The sequence below is a fragment of the Chrysoperla carnea genome, chromosome 2 (assembly GCF_905475395.1).
Source record: "Chrysoperla carnea chromosome 2, inChrCarn1.1, whole genome shotgun sequence".
Classification (NCBI taxonomy): domain Eukaryota; kingdom Metazoa; phylum Arthropoda; class Insecta; order Neuroptera; family Chrysopidae; genus Chrysoperla; species Chrysoperla carnea.
The window spans coordinates 48,120,512-48,138,934 of NC_058338.1; the positions used below are offsets into that span (position 1 = coordinate 48,120,512).

Consider the following 18,423-nt stretch of genomic DNA (forward strand, 5'->3'; position numbering starts at 1 on the left):
CTTATCAAAAATTAAACAACTTTTGTTTGAAACATTTTTTCGTAAACATCACTGTTTACCCGTGAGGGCGCCAATTAGGCGGAAATTTTATAATATGTACTATACTTGATTATCAGTTATGTATGTGTCACATGTTTGTATGTGTAATGTGATAAAGAAATCAACACTGACTATGCATGGTATTTCAACAATTAACTCAGTCAATTGTTTGTTTTCACTTGTTTAGATTTGTTTTTTTATTAAACTCCCCATCTCACTTAAACCCGCCTGAATATATATTGCCTCGCGCTCGCACCGACGGCGGACTCTCAAGGCCTCTGGCAAGATAGAAAAAACCTTGAAAACTGTCCGGCTACTGGGGTAACTTCTTTTCATAGCCCCCCAAGAAACATATATAAAATTCAGCTTTTATACTATAATGTAAGTGTAATCACAATTTTTTAGAGTTTGGGGGTGTCCGGCAGGGGGTTGAAACTATACTAAGTGTCTGGCAATGGATGACGTCATTTTAAATATTATTCTGAAGAAAATGTAAAAAAATAGAGCTTTATGTCTTAATGTACTTCAGGTGCTGTTTTTTACACCTTTGTTACCTGTTACCTGCCAAGGTAACCACTACTTAAACTACATAGTCGCTCATCGTTCTTACCTGTGTTGGTGACGTGCGCAGATAAACTTTAGGGTTTTATGAAATGATGTGCGTCTGGCCGAAGCGGGCTCTTGGACTAATAGTGTACATATGTTAATTCGTGCGTTTTTTGTCACACAAAATAAATAAGACAAATTTTAATTAAAATAAGCTGAAATATATCTTGAAAGTTCATTCTATTAAAAATAATTATTTCCATTTTCCTGTGAGCAGCTCAGATTATCACTTTTCTGAAGCGTTTAATCGGTTGAATGGGTTTAATGGGGCATACATGTTTCAGTAGCTAAATGCGTATTTTTATTTATGTATTGAAATTTGTTTTTATTGCATCTTGCAATTAGTGTATTTATTTAAGAATTAAGTATATCGCGAGTGCAAGAAAACCATTTTTCGATTCTTAGCTCGCGTAGTTCTTACAATTCTCTATTACTTAATGTTAATTTGGCCTAATTAATGTACGCCATTTGTATCAAAAATACAAATATCTGTTGCTTAATAATTATTCAATGCTTATTAAATTTTTTTTAAATTACTTTTGTTTAAATACAATGACTGCTATAGCTTCTAATTTAGACTAGATACCATTAAGATTCTAACAGACTTTGTGGAAATGTAAAATCGGAAATCGGTTGTGACGATTACAAAAAATGTTGAATACGAACCGGCAGTTCAAATTCATAGTTCGATCGCAGATATAAAAGTGGTAACCGATATTATTAATAAAATTTGGCATTTTCAATCCGTCATTTTCCGAATCTCTCGAAAATTCCGCACACTCAATTTTGGTTTATAGCGTATTCCTTCTGACGTTTGCTGTTGGTTTACTGTATACCCTCTGTTAATTTTAAGATTACAGCTTTGAATATACCACAGTCGATACTTTTATACTTTAAATTACAAATACAAAAGAGACCAACAGTTTTGGTCGTTCAATAAATACGGTGAACTTTATATGTCAATATGTATAACATTATCAATATATTATAAAATAGGCATTTTGCCAAAACACATGTTATACTGGCATGTTCATTACATTTATATTGTACATAGTTGATATACTATTATTACTACACATAAACATACAGGCTGTCCAAAAAAACTTCCTTAATTCCAGGAATAGTGGTATTACGCACAAAAACATTCTACTTTTCACTGCACCATCTCACTCCGAAGAATGACGATACAAGTGGCAATAGTTATTCGTGACACTGCTGCTCTGAAGATTTCGAATGATGATTTACTGAGCCATCTACATAGGTCCTTCTGCCAGGAATTGTTACTTCTTCCTATTGATCGTTTCCTCTGAATCTTTCCCTTGATGATCAACCGAAGTATTTCATTTCTATCTCCTCTCATGATATGTCCAATATACTTTAGATTGCGCTCTTTAATTGTTAGCATCACCTCCATGTTTATCTGTATCCTATTTAGAAGTGTTTCTTACTCTTCGATCCAGACTATGCGTAATATTCTCCTATAAAGATACATTTCGAAAGCTTCAATGCGTTTTTAGGGAAGGGTTGAGGGTCCAGCTTTCGAAGCCGTACAGGAAGATGAAGTATACCTAGGTCACGTTTAGTAAAGAAGATCTTCACAAAAACATTAATTAATGCTAAATTTAATTGTATTGTTTTACTAAGTTTTTGAGAATGTAGACTCTGATACAAAACCTAACATATGCCTCAAAAAACTTCTTCGATAACAATCAGCACATTAATTGTTTGTCGAGTATGTTACTCGTTGCTAATTTGCGGACTGCACACCGCCAGTCTTGCAGTCCGCCACCAAATTAGCAACGAGTAATATATATGTACATACAAAGAGTAATTACGATTAGCTAATTCATACTGATGATGACTACTTGGTAGTCGACATACGTATTAATAAAATACAAAAAACTGATCTAGGAAATTGGGGCAAAAATCGAAATTTATTTCGAAATATTCTTGAGTTTTCATTTATTATCTTCGATAATATTTATATTGTTTTATAATATTTCTATAGATTTTTTCAAATTAAGTTGATAATGTTATTAGTTTTTCCCTCAAACCGGTTTAATATATTCGAAATAGGATTAAGTGGGGTAATAAAACAATGAAATTAATGCAATTTGATCCGTATTGTTGACCCTGGTCGTAATTATATTTCTGAACATAAACATATGAACACTTATTTGAAAATTTTACGCTGTTTCAGATTCCGGCATCAAGCATAAGTTCCCATAGGCTATAGATTTCAAGTTAAAAACCATCAACAAGCTACAAGGTACTGTTCAAGGTCAAAGTTTGTCTTTTACAAAGCTATCAGCTGTATAGTGTTTTTGCTGACTGGTTCGACACTTATTCGGCACTATGTAGATTTGGTAATACGGTAATGCGGTTCAAATTAAAATCCTCAGCTACTCATAGCAGTCTCTTTACTGGAGAGAATTGTCATAATTGAAAAGAAGGACAGGCATGCATTTTTAATCCCAATGAAATAGTTAAGATTGAAAATTCAAGGCTATTTCACAAATAATTTTTAAAAAAATTGTTGTGGATATATAAAAATAGGGTATGTTTATTGAAGAAGGTGGGAAGCTTCAAAAGTACAGTATAAAACGTAAAGGCACTTTTTTTTTGAAAATGAAGTACACTACCTGAGAGATTAACAGATACAGTAATATTTGTCTCAACAGGAAGAAGCTACAAAAATGTAAAATATTTTTCACTTTTATTTTGCTTGCCACAAGCATTACAACGAAACTTTTTTTACTTGCTAACGAACTTCCTTTTGGCTAACGAATTTATAATTTTCTTATAATTATAGACCATTTATCATTTTCCTCTTGATTTAGTCCACAAGTTTTAATGAAATCTTCCAGAAAAACAAAATGCTAGTGCTATCATGTTTGCATAAAATACATGAACGCGTGTACTCGGCTTCAGTAGGACATTGTTATAATTGTCAATTGAACGATTTTCAACTTAGTTTTCCAGTGTTCATACTGTATACAAACAAAAATACAAATATACCGTTATGCAAATATTAAATATTAATTTTATGTAACTATATATAATACAAAATTATTATTATTATATAATAAATATGCAGTTAAATATTATAAAAAGTTTTTATTGTTTTAAACGTTAAATGTAAAAAATATTATATATTATATTAATTTTTTACTTTTTTATTTTTAAATAGACAACAAGTTGGCCTTCGTTTCAAACTATAAGCTCGTGTTCGTTAATAATTACACTGAGTAATATAAAAGTCCAGTCTTTGTCCGAAGAAATAAAACGTATAAAATTCAGTCACGAACATCTACCTGTATCAAAAACTCAAAGCATGTTGAATGTCATCAAATATTAATTATTTCTATCAAAGAACTAGTTTTTTAATCGCGTTTGAGAAGAAATGCCAAGACTGTAATAAATTCGAAAACATTCGTAAATTTCGACTTCTAAATTCCCATCACACCAGTTTCCTCGCTGCCTCTCTTTGCCATATCACTCCAGGGAAAATCAAAAATTTTTTTGTCAAGGGAAACAAGGTCTATTCGAAAATCTAACAACGAACAATTATTTCAATTATTGTTCATCAAAAGGCTGTCATTTTTCATAGATATTTTATAAACTTTAGAAAAAGTGGAATTATTAAAATGAAAATTTCTTTTGAAATGAATTGTTTTTTACGCTTTCGATTTATAAAAATACTTTTTCGGCCATCTAACTCCAATATCGTGTAGAATCGACAATTTAATGCACTTGTTACACGATATATTGATTTTAATTCTTACATACTAAAATCGTCCTATAAATATAATTAATTAATCAACTAATCCTGTTAGAACAGCGTCATCTATCTGATTAACCTAAAAATATATACCAAAACTATATGTTAGTCATGTTTAAAAGTATTCGAATTTTTTTTATAAAATTGGAAAGTTTTCGAGATATTTCAATCAAATATTAAAAGAGACTATTTCTTGTTCGTTAATTAAAGACAATGGCAGAATTAAAAAGAATTGCGTTTGGAAGCATCTATATGAAAAAAAAAAAATTCACCAATCGAACTATCGAAGTTATATACTTCTTGACTAGTAAATATTCAATATTTATTGTATAATAATTTTAAGGAGTGTAGTATCTTGGATGGCTTGGAAGGTCTTTTTTAGACGAAACTTAATTTTAATCTGGAATTTAAGGTAGCTGTGAATACCAAAAAACTATTTTCTTGTGGAAATACAGCCACTTCACTATGGACAGGTGATATGGACTTCGCACTAAATTATGGAGTGCAGTGCGAAGAGTTGTTCAATTATTAATAATTGTTACTAGTTTTATCGCGATTAATAAGAATTTACAATAAAGACATATTCAACGATTTGTGACGGTTATCAATTTAGTTTAACTTTTTCGAGCTTGAAAATATATAAGAGAAAAAAGAAGTCACTGTACTTCACAAAAAAGTCAGAGATAAAATTAGTGTAACAAAACCATAAAACAGTTTCTTTGGCTTTCTTTTCCCGTTATTGAGATAATGAGATAATGATTAGTTATTAAAATGATATAACGATTAGTTATTAAATAAAGACAAATAATTTTACAATAAAGACAAATATTAATCTGGAGATCAAAAATTTCGTGCTGAAAATGAAAATTTGGAGGTAGTTATATTGTAAAAAATTATGGCAAATTAACACTAAAAATCATTTAAGTTCTTAAATATATTAAAAATTTGCTTTATCTAAAAAAAAAAAAAAGCTTAAAAAAGTTGTTGTTAACGTAATTCTGCACATTTTCGACTATGTGCCAAGAAAATTGGCTAAGATATGCTACTTTTTACCTCGCGTACTTTTTTAATAATGTTCAAGCTGATATGCATAAATTTTATCAGTTTTTCACGGTTATATAAAATTTATAAAATAAAAAAAAGATTCGATTGAACTTTCCTAGTTCCGGCGCATTGAATTCTGGCTCGTGGAACTGCTTTATAAATCGTAAAAAGGTAATCAAAACGATATGTGGTGGCATCAGTAGTATGATAATTAGCGGAGCTATTATGAAAATAGACTTTCTTACTAGCTTTTTTGGAGAAAAAAAAGCTTCATTCAATAAGAACTCTTAATTTCGACAGTTTTCGAAGAAAACTCAAAATTTTTGCTGCTAAAATGTTTTCAAATTTTGTTCTGTTGATATTTCCAGTTAGTACATTTTCAAAGAGAAAGTATATCAAGGAACGGTTCATGAGTAATATAGTTTTTAATTTTGTATGCCACTCGGTGTATCGTAATGCTTTTATAGAAAATAATTTTAATCATTTATTCTATTCATATTATTTCACACCTTAAGACTGCCATGATTTATCACATTTTGTGATAATCGTTTTATGAATATGCCATCGGTGGTGTTTTAATTGAAAAATATATGCCCTTGATTTTATTTCTTTCAGTTTCTAATTGAGAATTTTCACTTGGCTTCTAAAAACTTTTTTTTTCAAAGTTGGACAAGAAATCTTAGTTTTTTTAAACAGAATAGTCGAAATATTGAAATAAAATAATACGAAAACATTTTTATCAGTAACTTCATGTTAAGAGGCTACGAGCGACCTGGCAAGTTTAGACTTAGGGTTGAAATTGTTTGTGGGTACCTTATTTTCAACTTTGATGATGAATTTTGTTATAACATATGAATGTAGAGGAAAAGTAAGAATGAAATTTTTCGATACTACACTAAAACTAAAAATTAATACTACACTAAGACTAAAAAGTATATTTATATCAAATATAGTGGAAGCGATGGAAAAATCGGGATTCCATTTATCGTACTATGCATTGTCATCCAAACTAAGCGTGCATGCATAATTTCAGCTCAATCAAAGTTGACGATAACCGCTGCAAAATTAAGCTGCAAGATTCCACCACAGGTCCCATATATGTACATACTTACATACATATACATACATACATGCATACATTGCAGTTAAACAAATGCTTGTAAAAAAGATTTCTAGGTAAATAGTACACCTTCCCCTATTATTTAACAAAAAACCGGTAAATTGAAATAAAAGAAATAAAAATATATATTTCTTCACAAAAGGAATTTCGCAAAATATTTCTCAATGAACTAGGTACTATTAATCTGACGACAAAACTTGAATAGGTCTACTATAAACTTTTGCAAAAGTTGCTACTAATTTTTAGTGAAGTATATATACCATTGATAGATTTTCTTAGCAATAAACTTGTTTGAAATACTGATAATGTCACTTTCTTAAACTTTGCGTATAACTTATTATTAAACGTTATCTTTCAAATAAGAGTATACCATCTTATAATCCAGCTGAACGGCATACGGCAATACTAATATGGTTAGGTTAGAAGCTTAAAGTCCACATACCCCCCAAAAATTTGTGCATAAGTTTGTGTATTTCTTGAAGTTAGTGTAATTATTTTGTGGTGAAGCTACATCACGTTATACAATAAATAAATTATACAAACTTGTGCATGTGTCTATTGTTATTCAATACAGAAAGTTTCAAACATTGTACAGGTAGGATATAATCATTAAACATTTATATAATATATTAATGTAGAAAAAGTATATCAAAACTTTCAAAAATTTGTTTTTAAGATTCCTTGCTTTTAACCCCCGAACTAAAAATAGGGGTGTTATAAGTTTGACCGCTATGTGTGTGTGGCTGTATGTGTGTGTTTGTGGCATCGTATAGCCTAAACTGATAAACCGATTTTATTTTTTTTGGTTTCGTTTAAAAGGTAATTTAACGGAGAGTGTTCTTAGCTATGTTTCTATTGTGAGTTTAGGGTACCATACCCGAAAACTTTATCGGAGGTTTTTGAATTTTGTAAATTTAACTTGTTGAATCGGTAAGTTGTAGCAGTAAGAATTTGTAAAAATTGCATATATTTGCTTGTAAATTTTTCGTTTCTCAGGCATTTTGCCTCTCAGGCTCAGGACATGTGTCTGAGTTCGTAATTCGTTTGTAAGAGATAGAACAAGATATTAAGGTATTTCCAACATGAAAGGACTTGTCGACAGATTTAGCCTATTTTGTCACAGGCTCAGAATAATGTTAGCGGTGAGATCCAGAAATTGTTTGGTCGTTTAGATCTCGAGATAATCATCAGCAAAATTTACGATTTCATGGGTCAAAGAAAATAAAACTCACTGTTCTCTTATCGATGTTTTACGATATTAAAACATTATATCGGCAGAGTTTAAAAAAAAAAAAAAGAGTTGAAAGGAATGTTTTAGAATTTAAAGAAATAAATCTACGTCGTTTTAAAATTGTCAACTCATGCGCTAATCATCTCGTGTTTTAAATGGTCATAGTTTCTGAAGCTTTCTGATTAAATAGTATACCCTTTTCTAAGTCTGTGAAAAATTCGTTAATTTCTGCCGAAAAGTGGGTTATCATAGTATAAGCATAGATACAAATTATGGATAAACTTTAGTTTTTATTTGTTTTTATATTCAATAACACTACTCACTTCAAAATTTCGAAAATTTTTCGAAATTTCCAATAACAATTAAAAAGAGCAATTGAAGTATCATTTTGTATTAATAGTGAAGAGTATCTCTCGATAATTCAATCCAAGAATAAGTAACTTGTTTTTTGTGAGGTTTCTTAGTGTATGAAAAATGTAGTATTATCTAATACACCGTGCATAATTTTAACCCAAATTATTTAGCTGATATTGTTGCAAGAGTGCCTTTAGTTTCTCAATCAAAGAGATAGTATTTGATAGAACTTACTAGAGATTCTCAATCGGAAATAATAAAAAAATCAAGTCCTAATACTGTTATTAATTATCTTTCATAATAAAATAGTGCACACACTTACTTTTCAGCGTCGTGCAGGCTAGGACCATCATTGGAAAAATACTATGCCGAATGATCTAATATCCATATAGTACTATCTCTTTCATATATTCAACCGTACATACATGCATACACATACGAACTCTAAAGTTAGATAATAGGAACACCTATTAATATAAGATAAAGACAGACTTTTAATATTAAAAAATAAACAGAGTCAATATTAAATAAATAATGTAACTATTGAAATAAGAGCGATATAAAATTAATCATAATTTTGTCTCGCTTTATGATTTGAAGGTCAACATATATTATGTTATGTATTTCATTTGAAGTACATTATGTATATGTATATATACATATATATTGGAGGCGGTATTTGGCGGCGCGGTAATTTTTGCACAAACACAGGTGATAGTAAAGTACAATTCTTAATATTAATAATAATAATAATAATAATAATCGCACTAAGCATATGTAATACATATACGTAATGAATGAGGACTGTTTATCAAATACCAATTTATTTATAGTTAGAATTAGAAACTACTGTTTTTTTCAAACATCTACTTCATTCTATTATTATGTACAAATATTGGTTTAAAACGTCAATTGATCATAGTTAGGTCAGTTCTTGAAATATGTATGCGGTTTTTTTTTTTATTAAAGTCTCCTCTTTTTTAATTTCAAAAACAAAATGTAAGAAAACAAACAATTGACTTAGTTAATTGTTGAAATACCATGTATAGACAGTGTTGATGACTCTTATCACATTATACATACATTCATGTCACACATACATAACTGATGTTCCCATATAATACATACTATACAATTTGCGTCTAATTTGCACCCTCACGGGTAAACAGTGATGTTTTCGAAAAAATGTTTCAAACAAAAGTTGCTTATTTTTTTATAAGGAATACTTTCTACATTTAAACGTTCTATCTCTATCGGTTTACAAGATCCAATTGACCTATGTTGCTCATTTACGAACTCGACCTCACGTTTTTCGTCCTGAGTACGCTGTAATAAAGTTTCAGCTTGATATCTTTTTCGTTTTTCAGTTATCGTGTTGACAGACGGAAGGGCGGACAACTGAAAATGGGCTAATTAGGTGAACACCTATTCCAAAATTTTGTTGGTAGCATCAATATTTTTAAGCGTTACAAACTTGAGACTAAACTTAGTATACCTTGTAAATTTCATATATACATGGCATAAAAACGTTAAAACGCATATTATCTCATATGTAGGGGATTTAACATAGTTTTTAGGTCTCAGTTTTTATAGCTTTATTTCCGATTTTTTTAGGTGAAACAGTTTCTATCAAGGAAATTTTGTAAAATGAGCCAATACATGATTTCTTTTGTTCTTATCCGTTCTGTTTTCAAAATAAAAGGGTGGAAACTTTTTTTAAAAAATCATCATACTTTGAGGGAGGAATTTAAGAGTTTTTTTTAATGAATCCTTCAAAAATTTACGACTTTAAATTAAAGCCTATGTTTTCTGTCGACTTATCTTCCTGCATTATTTTGAGAGCCGATTTATTATTATAGATACGTGATTAGTCATCTATCATTCTTAATTGGTTCTAAATCTACTCTGGTGTTCGTGTATGAGTTTTTGTTGCACTTTATGTAACAAAAAGACTAATTAATATTAAAGGGAATTTTTACAAAATCCGTTGTATTTGTCTTTGAAAACTCTTTCAAATGAGCCATTATTCGATTCTATTTATACAGTATCATAGTGCTTGAACTCGTGAATAAAATTATTCCGAATTATTTGCAAAGGTTGAAGGGGATGATTAATTAAGTTAAATAATTGTATAGATAAATAAATGTCATTAAATGTTATAAAAAAAAAAAAACATAAAATATATCAAAACCTCTTATTATCCAAAGAGATGTCATTAGATATTTCTAAATCTTGAGAAAAACAATGGATATTTCCAATTAAAAAAAATTAAAATGTCTTTTTTTTTCGTTCAAAAATGTTTCCCCTCGAAACGTATCGAGTGAGATATCTGAATACGTATTAAATAAATAGATTGATGTTAGAATAATTGATATCGTTCCATGAGTTTGGTTTCTAAAGCGCCACAAAGGACCAAACATAAATATAAAAGATGTTTTTTAAACTTGACATATACGCGAAACTCGAAAAAATAAGTTTAACCAAGGAAAATGCTTCAATCAAAAATGTTAGTTTCAAAGGCACATATCTTATACAAGTATTGAATTGGATCTAAGCTTTTAGGTTCAATTAAACCTTACTCTGATTCATAACTGACAAACATTAGACGAACACTTTAAATTAGAAAGTTATTCTTTATATAAACGTAAATCTTTATTGTTAGAAACATTTTTTCGTGTAAACGGAATAGCTTAGACAGCAATTAATAGCTAAAATCTAGCTTTATGTGCGTTTCTTCATTCAATTTGAATAAAAACGGTCTTTTTAGAAAAACACATCTTTACTGGAAAACTTTTTTCGAATACAAACAAGTTTGGAAAAACTTTCCTGGTTTTGCCCAAACTGTACGGTTTGCGAAAAAAATGTTTGAAACAAAAATTGCTACTTTTTTAATCAATAACTTTATAATGCAAAGTGTTCATCAATCTGTCACCAGTTATGAAGTATTTTGAGATTTTCATTGGGGGTGAACACCTAGGACAAGTTTAATGTTCTGCGTAAGATCTTCGCCTATAAATCCCACATTTTTGCTTGAAATATTTATCGATAAAACTTATTTTTTGAGTATCAAGCATAATTCAACTTACAAAAACTTCCTGTATACATATGCTGAAAATAAAAGTCGACTAAAGTGGAATATCAAAATCTTAACTTAAAAGTGTGAAAACTACTGAACTTGATCTTTTTTATCTTTAAAAAATTTTATTTTATTCAATCAATTAACTATAATAAGATCAAACTAAAATCACGTCCAATAAATAAAATTTCAAACGGCTGTAGATAATTTCATCACTAATATGTATTTCTTTAATATTGCTTCTATACCTATATACATATTTATATTATACTTATTTTGAAAATGGTGTAGGCGCAGGTAAGGCTTTCTCTAATACAGTCAATATATCTATTAAAGTGTCTAAACATGCCTTCCACCATATTATAACGATATACAGAAAGTTTTTAATTTTTAATATAATTTGATATGATAATTTCAATTATATGAATTATTTATTTACATTATTGATACTATTTCTCTATATTTAAGATAAATTGTTAAACTGCTACATTAACATGTTCTGTTATTCATTCAACGACAATGATAAAGAAAGTTGTATTTTCTACATTTTACAAAATTAAAATAAGGATTTCGATACGACGTTACGAAGTTTTTCTATATGATTGTCATACTAGAAAATTCCAAAATTATCTCATATTAAGGTTAATAATTCTTCTTGGAAGATAATTAATTAAAGTCACGTTAAGCTAGCACAAATGAATTTTTTGCATGCAAATTTTTGCAAATAAACTCAATCTTTGTACAGTGTGTACAGATATTTTGGTGATCGGGTAAGGTCTTCAACTAATAATCTTGTTGCTCAAAGACCCGTTAAACTACCTGATACCTATAATTAAGCCGTAAAAGATCAATTTTTTGAGTTATGTCTTTTTGATTACAAGAGTGTTTATGGTATTTAATGTAGTTTCCGAATAAAATAATTTCTAAGTTGTTATATGAAAAACAAAAGTGAGAAAGAAGATAAAGAAGATAAAGTGACTAATAAAACGAGTTTTGAGTCCACTAAGCTTGGAAGTTGAGACAGTTTACGTTTACTTCGCTATGCAAATACTCCAACCTCATGCCAATTTTCTATCAGAACACTTATCATTAAAAGCAAATTTTTGAATTGCGCAAACAAGCTTTCTTGCAAATGCAACGATTTATTTATACAGATTATGTTGCTTAGGTAAAAGCGATATAAAGCTGCTTTTTTGATATGTTATTTGACCCCTTAGGGGAGTGTGGAAATACGTTTTGCAAGCAAAAAAAAATTTGAACTAAACTTAGTATACCTTTTTATATATACAAATTTCTAAACAAAACAAACAAGAAAGGTTAATTAATATAAACAAATTTCTAAATGCTCCATCAATGTTAAAAATACTCTTTGTACATGACACGATAATAAAGAAATCAATAAAAAATGTATTTTTGTTAGTATTAAAAAAAATTTTCCAATGAAAATTAACAATAAAGTAAATGAAATAAAAAACATATGATTTGATAAACATTCATTTCAAAGCAAATATTATTTATGTTTTGTTAAACTATATAGTGAAATACTACTACAGTTGTTGGGATGCGATGTGATGTTGGTTTGCGAATTTCAAATCGTCTTTGGTTTTTAGCACGACGATTACGACAAATGCCGAGTGTATTGCAACATTGACGCCGATTCTACACGAATTATACCGCGAGTATTTTGTTCACAAGTCGACAGTTGTGAGCCGGCGAGCGACGCACGTCATCGAGAGTCAGGGCACCAGGAGGCCGTGTTTATCCTATATGCTCAAAAGTAGCACTCACATACTGTTACATGTAGCAATAAGGTAAAATTTCTTATTATAGCATTAAAACAAAATTTTTTCTTTATAAAAAAGTGAATCGAAATTTTTCTTCCGAAAAAAATTTTTTTTTTTTTTAATTTTTTCTATTTATTTATTTTTTAATTTATTTTTTTTTTGAAATTGTGCCAAAAAAGTGAAAAAAATTTAATTTTGTGAAATTTTTTTTGTGTGTGAAAAATTTTTCAAATTTGTTTTCAGTTTTAACGCGAAAAATTTAAATTCGAAAAGTGTTATCCAATTTTTTAAGTTAATCTTTTTTGGTAACATCATCCGTCGACTGCTAAACATGTCGTGCGAAATTATTAATTTAATTTCAATTATATTTTTTGTTGCTATGGGCAGATTGATAATTTAATTGTTGTTTTTATTTTTTGTTTTTGTGCGCGCTTCTTGTAACAAACAAAAAATTGTGAGACTGTTTGTTGTCAACTGCAATTTGTCAAACAAAATTTCAACAACTTTTAATTTTCTATTTATCAAACACTTAAACAAATGTAAGGAGCGTTTTTTTTTATTGCCTTTTTATTTTATTATTTACTATTTTTAAACTATTATCATAGACAAACGCCATTTTTTTAAACATTTATTGATAAACATTTTTTTTTTCATATTTTTTAAAAATCTTCTTATCTATAAGAAAAATTGCCGTTGTTAAATTTTTTAGCAACAAATAATTTTTGCTTAAATTAAAAAATGCATGTGTACACGGGCAAAGTCGTACCATCACCCCACACAGTTATAGATCTAGTATTATATAAATTATCTAATTGAATTTAATAATCTGTCATTTCTATTTTTAAAACTAACTATTTTTCATTACTTAGTAACAAAAATTATTTGTAAAAAAAAATAAATAAAATCCGAACCAAAACGATTTACATTTTGTGAAAAACGACATGCTTAGCAGTGAAAATTTTTTTATTTATTGCATTTCTTTGGTTGATTTATTTTTTTGAGAAAAAAAAAACACGAGTGATATAATAAAATCACAAGCTTCCGGGAAATCAACGGACAAATAACTTAATATTGGCTATATGTGTGTACTCAATGTCAAGGAAGTTGTTGTGGCCCATAACTTTAGATGGCGACACATGAGCGCCGCAATATTGGCTACTCCAGGAAGCTTGTGGATTCACTTAAATATTTTTCACCCGCCACTTTATCGTGTTTATATCGCTTTCGGTAACAATTCAATCCACTTCTTGTTTGTTAATTGTCACCTCAATTTGTTAAATTTTGATCAGGTAACAATTTTTTCGATTTTTTATTAACACTTTTTTGGTGTGCACTGAATATATTGTTGTTTTTTTTTTGCTCTTCCAATATTTGCATGACGAACAATCAGACAGATCACACAGCGAGTGTTGATGAAGAAGTTGTTGTGTATTGTTAATTTTTACGGATGGTTTAACAATTATTATTTTTCAAGGCCAAGTGTTATTGCAAAACTTATTAAATCAGTGTGTGTGTGTTTATTATGTGTATTTTGTGTATGTTTGTGTGAGTGTGTGTGCAAAAAATTTTTTCAGGAAGCATTCTTTTATTTTTTTGAAAAAAAAAAAATTATTTTATTTTTATAACACAAACTTGTTATCGCTTTAATTATTTTTTTATTTGTTGCACAAAGGTTGAGTTATTTAAAAATGACATTTATTCATTTATTTTACAATTCGATTGCTATAAAGTCCTCTTTAGCTATCATATGTCAGTTTAATTTAAATCATTTTACCGCCAAAAATTTGGAAGGCTTCAGAGGACTTTATTTTAATTGGAGAATACTTTTATCATAATTTTTATTATCTTCTATTGTTTTAAGTATTTTTTTAAATAATTTGTAATGCTGCGTTTGAAATATGATATTTTTTATTTACAAATGATTATTTATGTTCTCAACCTGTATATATGAAATTTTTTTTTATGATTTTCTGAAGTATTAAAAATTTTTTTTTAAAGTCTGTTAACTTATCGTTTTATTATAGGCTGTTTACTATTTTATATGATGTGTCTAACTTAAGACTTATCTGTATGATTTTATCGAACAAAAAAAAAAATTTTTTTTAATGTGCCAATTTTATTAATTGAATTTTTTTTTTTTGGCTTTGTGCGTTAAATTTATTTGATAATAATTTTTTTAAGAACCTTTTGAAATTTATATTATCAAAAAATTATAGCGATATAGAAAATTTCCAAAATTTTCTTTTCATCTAGTCTAGAAAAATCTTAATTTTTGAACTTTTATCTACAATTTCATTCGAGAAATTATTGTTTAAATGAAATTATGTAAGCTATTATTTTAAGAGACATTCCGCTTATTTAAAATTCAATTTTTGAATATTTAAAATATCTTTGTTTAAAGAATTAAATGCTAGAAATTCCAAATATCACAAAGGGACAGTATTGTAACTTAAAATTCTTAAATATTAGCTAGAATTTTTTTTGAGGCATGCGAATTATAATTCTAAAAATTATGTAGAATTATTTTCTGAGGGACATTATGCGGAATTAAAATTCTATGATTTTTTTGTAATATTTTCCTTTTTTTTAAAAATAAAAAAAAATATTCAATAGAACATCATCGTGTATTTCCGGATATTCTAAACTAGTCTCTTACTATTTTAGTTAAAAATGAATATGGCTATCCTTGTTTATGCACAAGAAACGTACGACAATGTGGCATTATTAACAGACAATGGAATTTGGTAACGATTCTTTTTTTTTATTGAAAGCCGGTTTTTTTTTTCTGTTGTATATTTAAGCCTAAATTTTAACACAAATGATTTTATAATTTGAAAAAAGTATATTTTTCTACGCATTCAAGGACGATTTTTGCACAACTTTTTTTTTTATTAATACAAATCCCTGTGTTTAAACGAAGGAGATATTATTATGAAGCGCGCGCGCTTTCTGAGACATCTTTAAATCCCGCCTACTAGTAATAGTTACTAAGCACATAAAAAATTATTATATATTCAGAATATGTTTTTTTTTTCGGACTTTTATGGGGCTATTTATATCTATGCATGTATTTTGCTAAGAAATTTTCATTTATTTTTTTTTAATGATATCCTATATAATCTGAATCCAATATTATATTCACGTTAAAATTTACTGAAAATTAATTAATTTTTTTAATAAGTTAATATTAATAATAATAAAAATATAACATGCTTTTCCTGTGAAATTTAACGATTTTTTCAAATTGGTTAAAAGTTATCAAACTTTTTCCCCTTTAATAATAATTATATTATTTTAATTATTTTTTTAAATTTAAAATTAATTTATAAGCTTAAATAATCATTTAATAATCTAGAAAAAGCAGTGGTATTTTTGTTTTTACGAATATTTTAAAGTGCTTGTGGAAATAATTATTTAATTAAACTGGCAAAATTAAAATTTAAGACTGTAAGAAATGACTTTTTTAGATTTTGTATGAAATACTAATCGTTGTAGAAAAAAAAATGTATCGTTATCTAATAATACAGTATTAACTAGCTGACCCGGCGAACTTCGTACCGCGTAACAGTCAATGAATGTTGTTTTCGGTGGGTAATTTTAAAAAACAAAGACTACGGTGCTTCAGTCTTAATTTTCTTTGGACTCATTTGTCTCCCCTTTCGCTTACAATTCCAAAGGTTTCAAATTTTTGATGCAAACCCTTAATTTTTTAGAAAGTATAATATGGATGAAATCATTTTAACATCGGTTAAATCGGATTAAAAAATGACGAATTTTCATTCGCCTCTTCCCCCAGTTTGTGGAGGGTGAGAAGTTGGAAGGTGAAACCTACTTGAGGATCTATTCTCATAGATACCAAGCAAACAAACAAACAAAATTTCATTAAAATCGGAGGAGAGCAACCACAAACTGCGTTAAACGAGATTTATATATCAGATTTCTAAAAATCATTTCACAATATTTGTACACTAGCATACTCAGAAGTATATCTCAGCGCTGTTTTAAGTAGAAATTAGCAGTAATGAACGTATTCATATGTTCAGGACTAAGTTCTATCGATTTTGATTTGATAACTTGATTTTCATGATCGAGCGACTAATAATTTATAATTCTAGAACTGTAATTTTTGATCAACAATGATATTGTTGTTTTTTTTTTGTATTCGTAATTTACTAATTTTGCTACAAAAAAAATAATATTTATACAGGATGATTCAAGATATCCTACCAGACTTAAAGTCCTTCCACCAAAAAAAGTCCTTATGAACATAATATGGTTTAAAACTATTCATTTTCATTCTAAAGCAAAAAATAAATTTTTTTTGAGATTCCATATAAAAAATAACTGAAAAACTAAAAAATGTCAAATAAACATATTTTTAAATACTTTCCATTAGATATACGATCATAAAATCTTCAGATTTTTATGATTGAATATCTAGAAAATAACAAATTTTCATATCTTTTGTTATTTTAATGTAAGATTATTGAAGAATTCAATACTAAAAGCCGTTTTTAGGTTATCATTATCTTCGACCAAAAAAAAAATATGATCATTTGTGGTATATTTTATTTATTTAAAAATCTCCGAAAAAATTCGGTAATCTAGAAATGTTATTTGAAATTTTTCATTATTCAGTTATTACCTATATTGGGTGAATTAAAAAAAAAAAGAAAGTTGCCACCAGAATATTTAAAAAACGGAATTGTGAATCAAAACACGGGAAAACACGGCTCGACTCATTTATCAGAAAAATACAGTGTTCAGTTTTTATATACATGGACGTCTTCGGGATCAATAAGGAGTCAACTTTCTTTGTTTTAAATTGAACTACATATTTTTTTAGGAAATACTTGTTCTTTGTCTCAAAAATTAACTTTTGATTGAAACAGTTTATTCCTAGATATCAATTTAGTAACTGTAAGAATAGTAAGGGAAAAAAATTTAGAGGGCAACAGTTTCTTGTTTTTTGATAAAAAAGATGAAGAAGTTTGGGACTTTGAACCAAATTTTGTTTTGACAAAAATGGAAAGATCATATACAAGTTTTATTTGTTTATGATAATTTTAAAGTTACAGACAGTTTTAAGGAACTTTTCAAAGGAGCAACGAAAACGCCCGACAAAAGAAATGTTCGTAAAACATCGTTGTGACGTACTAATGTAAATTGATTAGTATACACTGTATACAATTATAAATTAACATTATGACGTCACAACGATGTTTTAGGAACACTTTTTTTGTCGGACTTTTTCGTTTCTCTCTTGAAAAGTTAAAACTGTCTGTAACTTTAAAATTATCATGAAAATTATCATGAACAGTTTTGCTATAAAACTTATAATGATCTTTCCATTTTTGTCAAAAAAGAAAGAAAAAATTTTTTTGTTCA

At 28.2% G+C, this 18,423-nt stretch overlaps 1 protein-coding gene across 2 annotated transcripts in view; it reads left to right on the plus strand.

The window, feature by feature from the left end:
- Positions 1-12,965: 12,965 nt before the first annotated feature.
- Positions 12,966-18,423, plus strand: part of LOC123293875 (protein tramtrack, beta isoform-like) — a 112,306-nt gene continuing 106,848 nt past the window's right edge. For both annotated transcript variants that reach the window (XM_044874850.1, XM_044874851.1), the window contains exon 1: positions 12,966-13,062. The gene's annotated coding sequence lies outside the window, so the exon portion shown is untranslated. The remainder of the gene's footprint in view (positions 13,063-18,423) is intronic.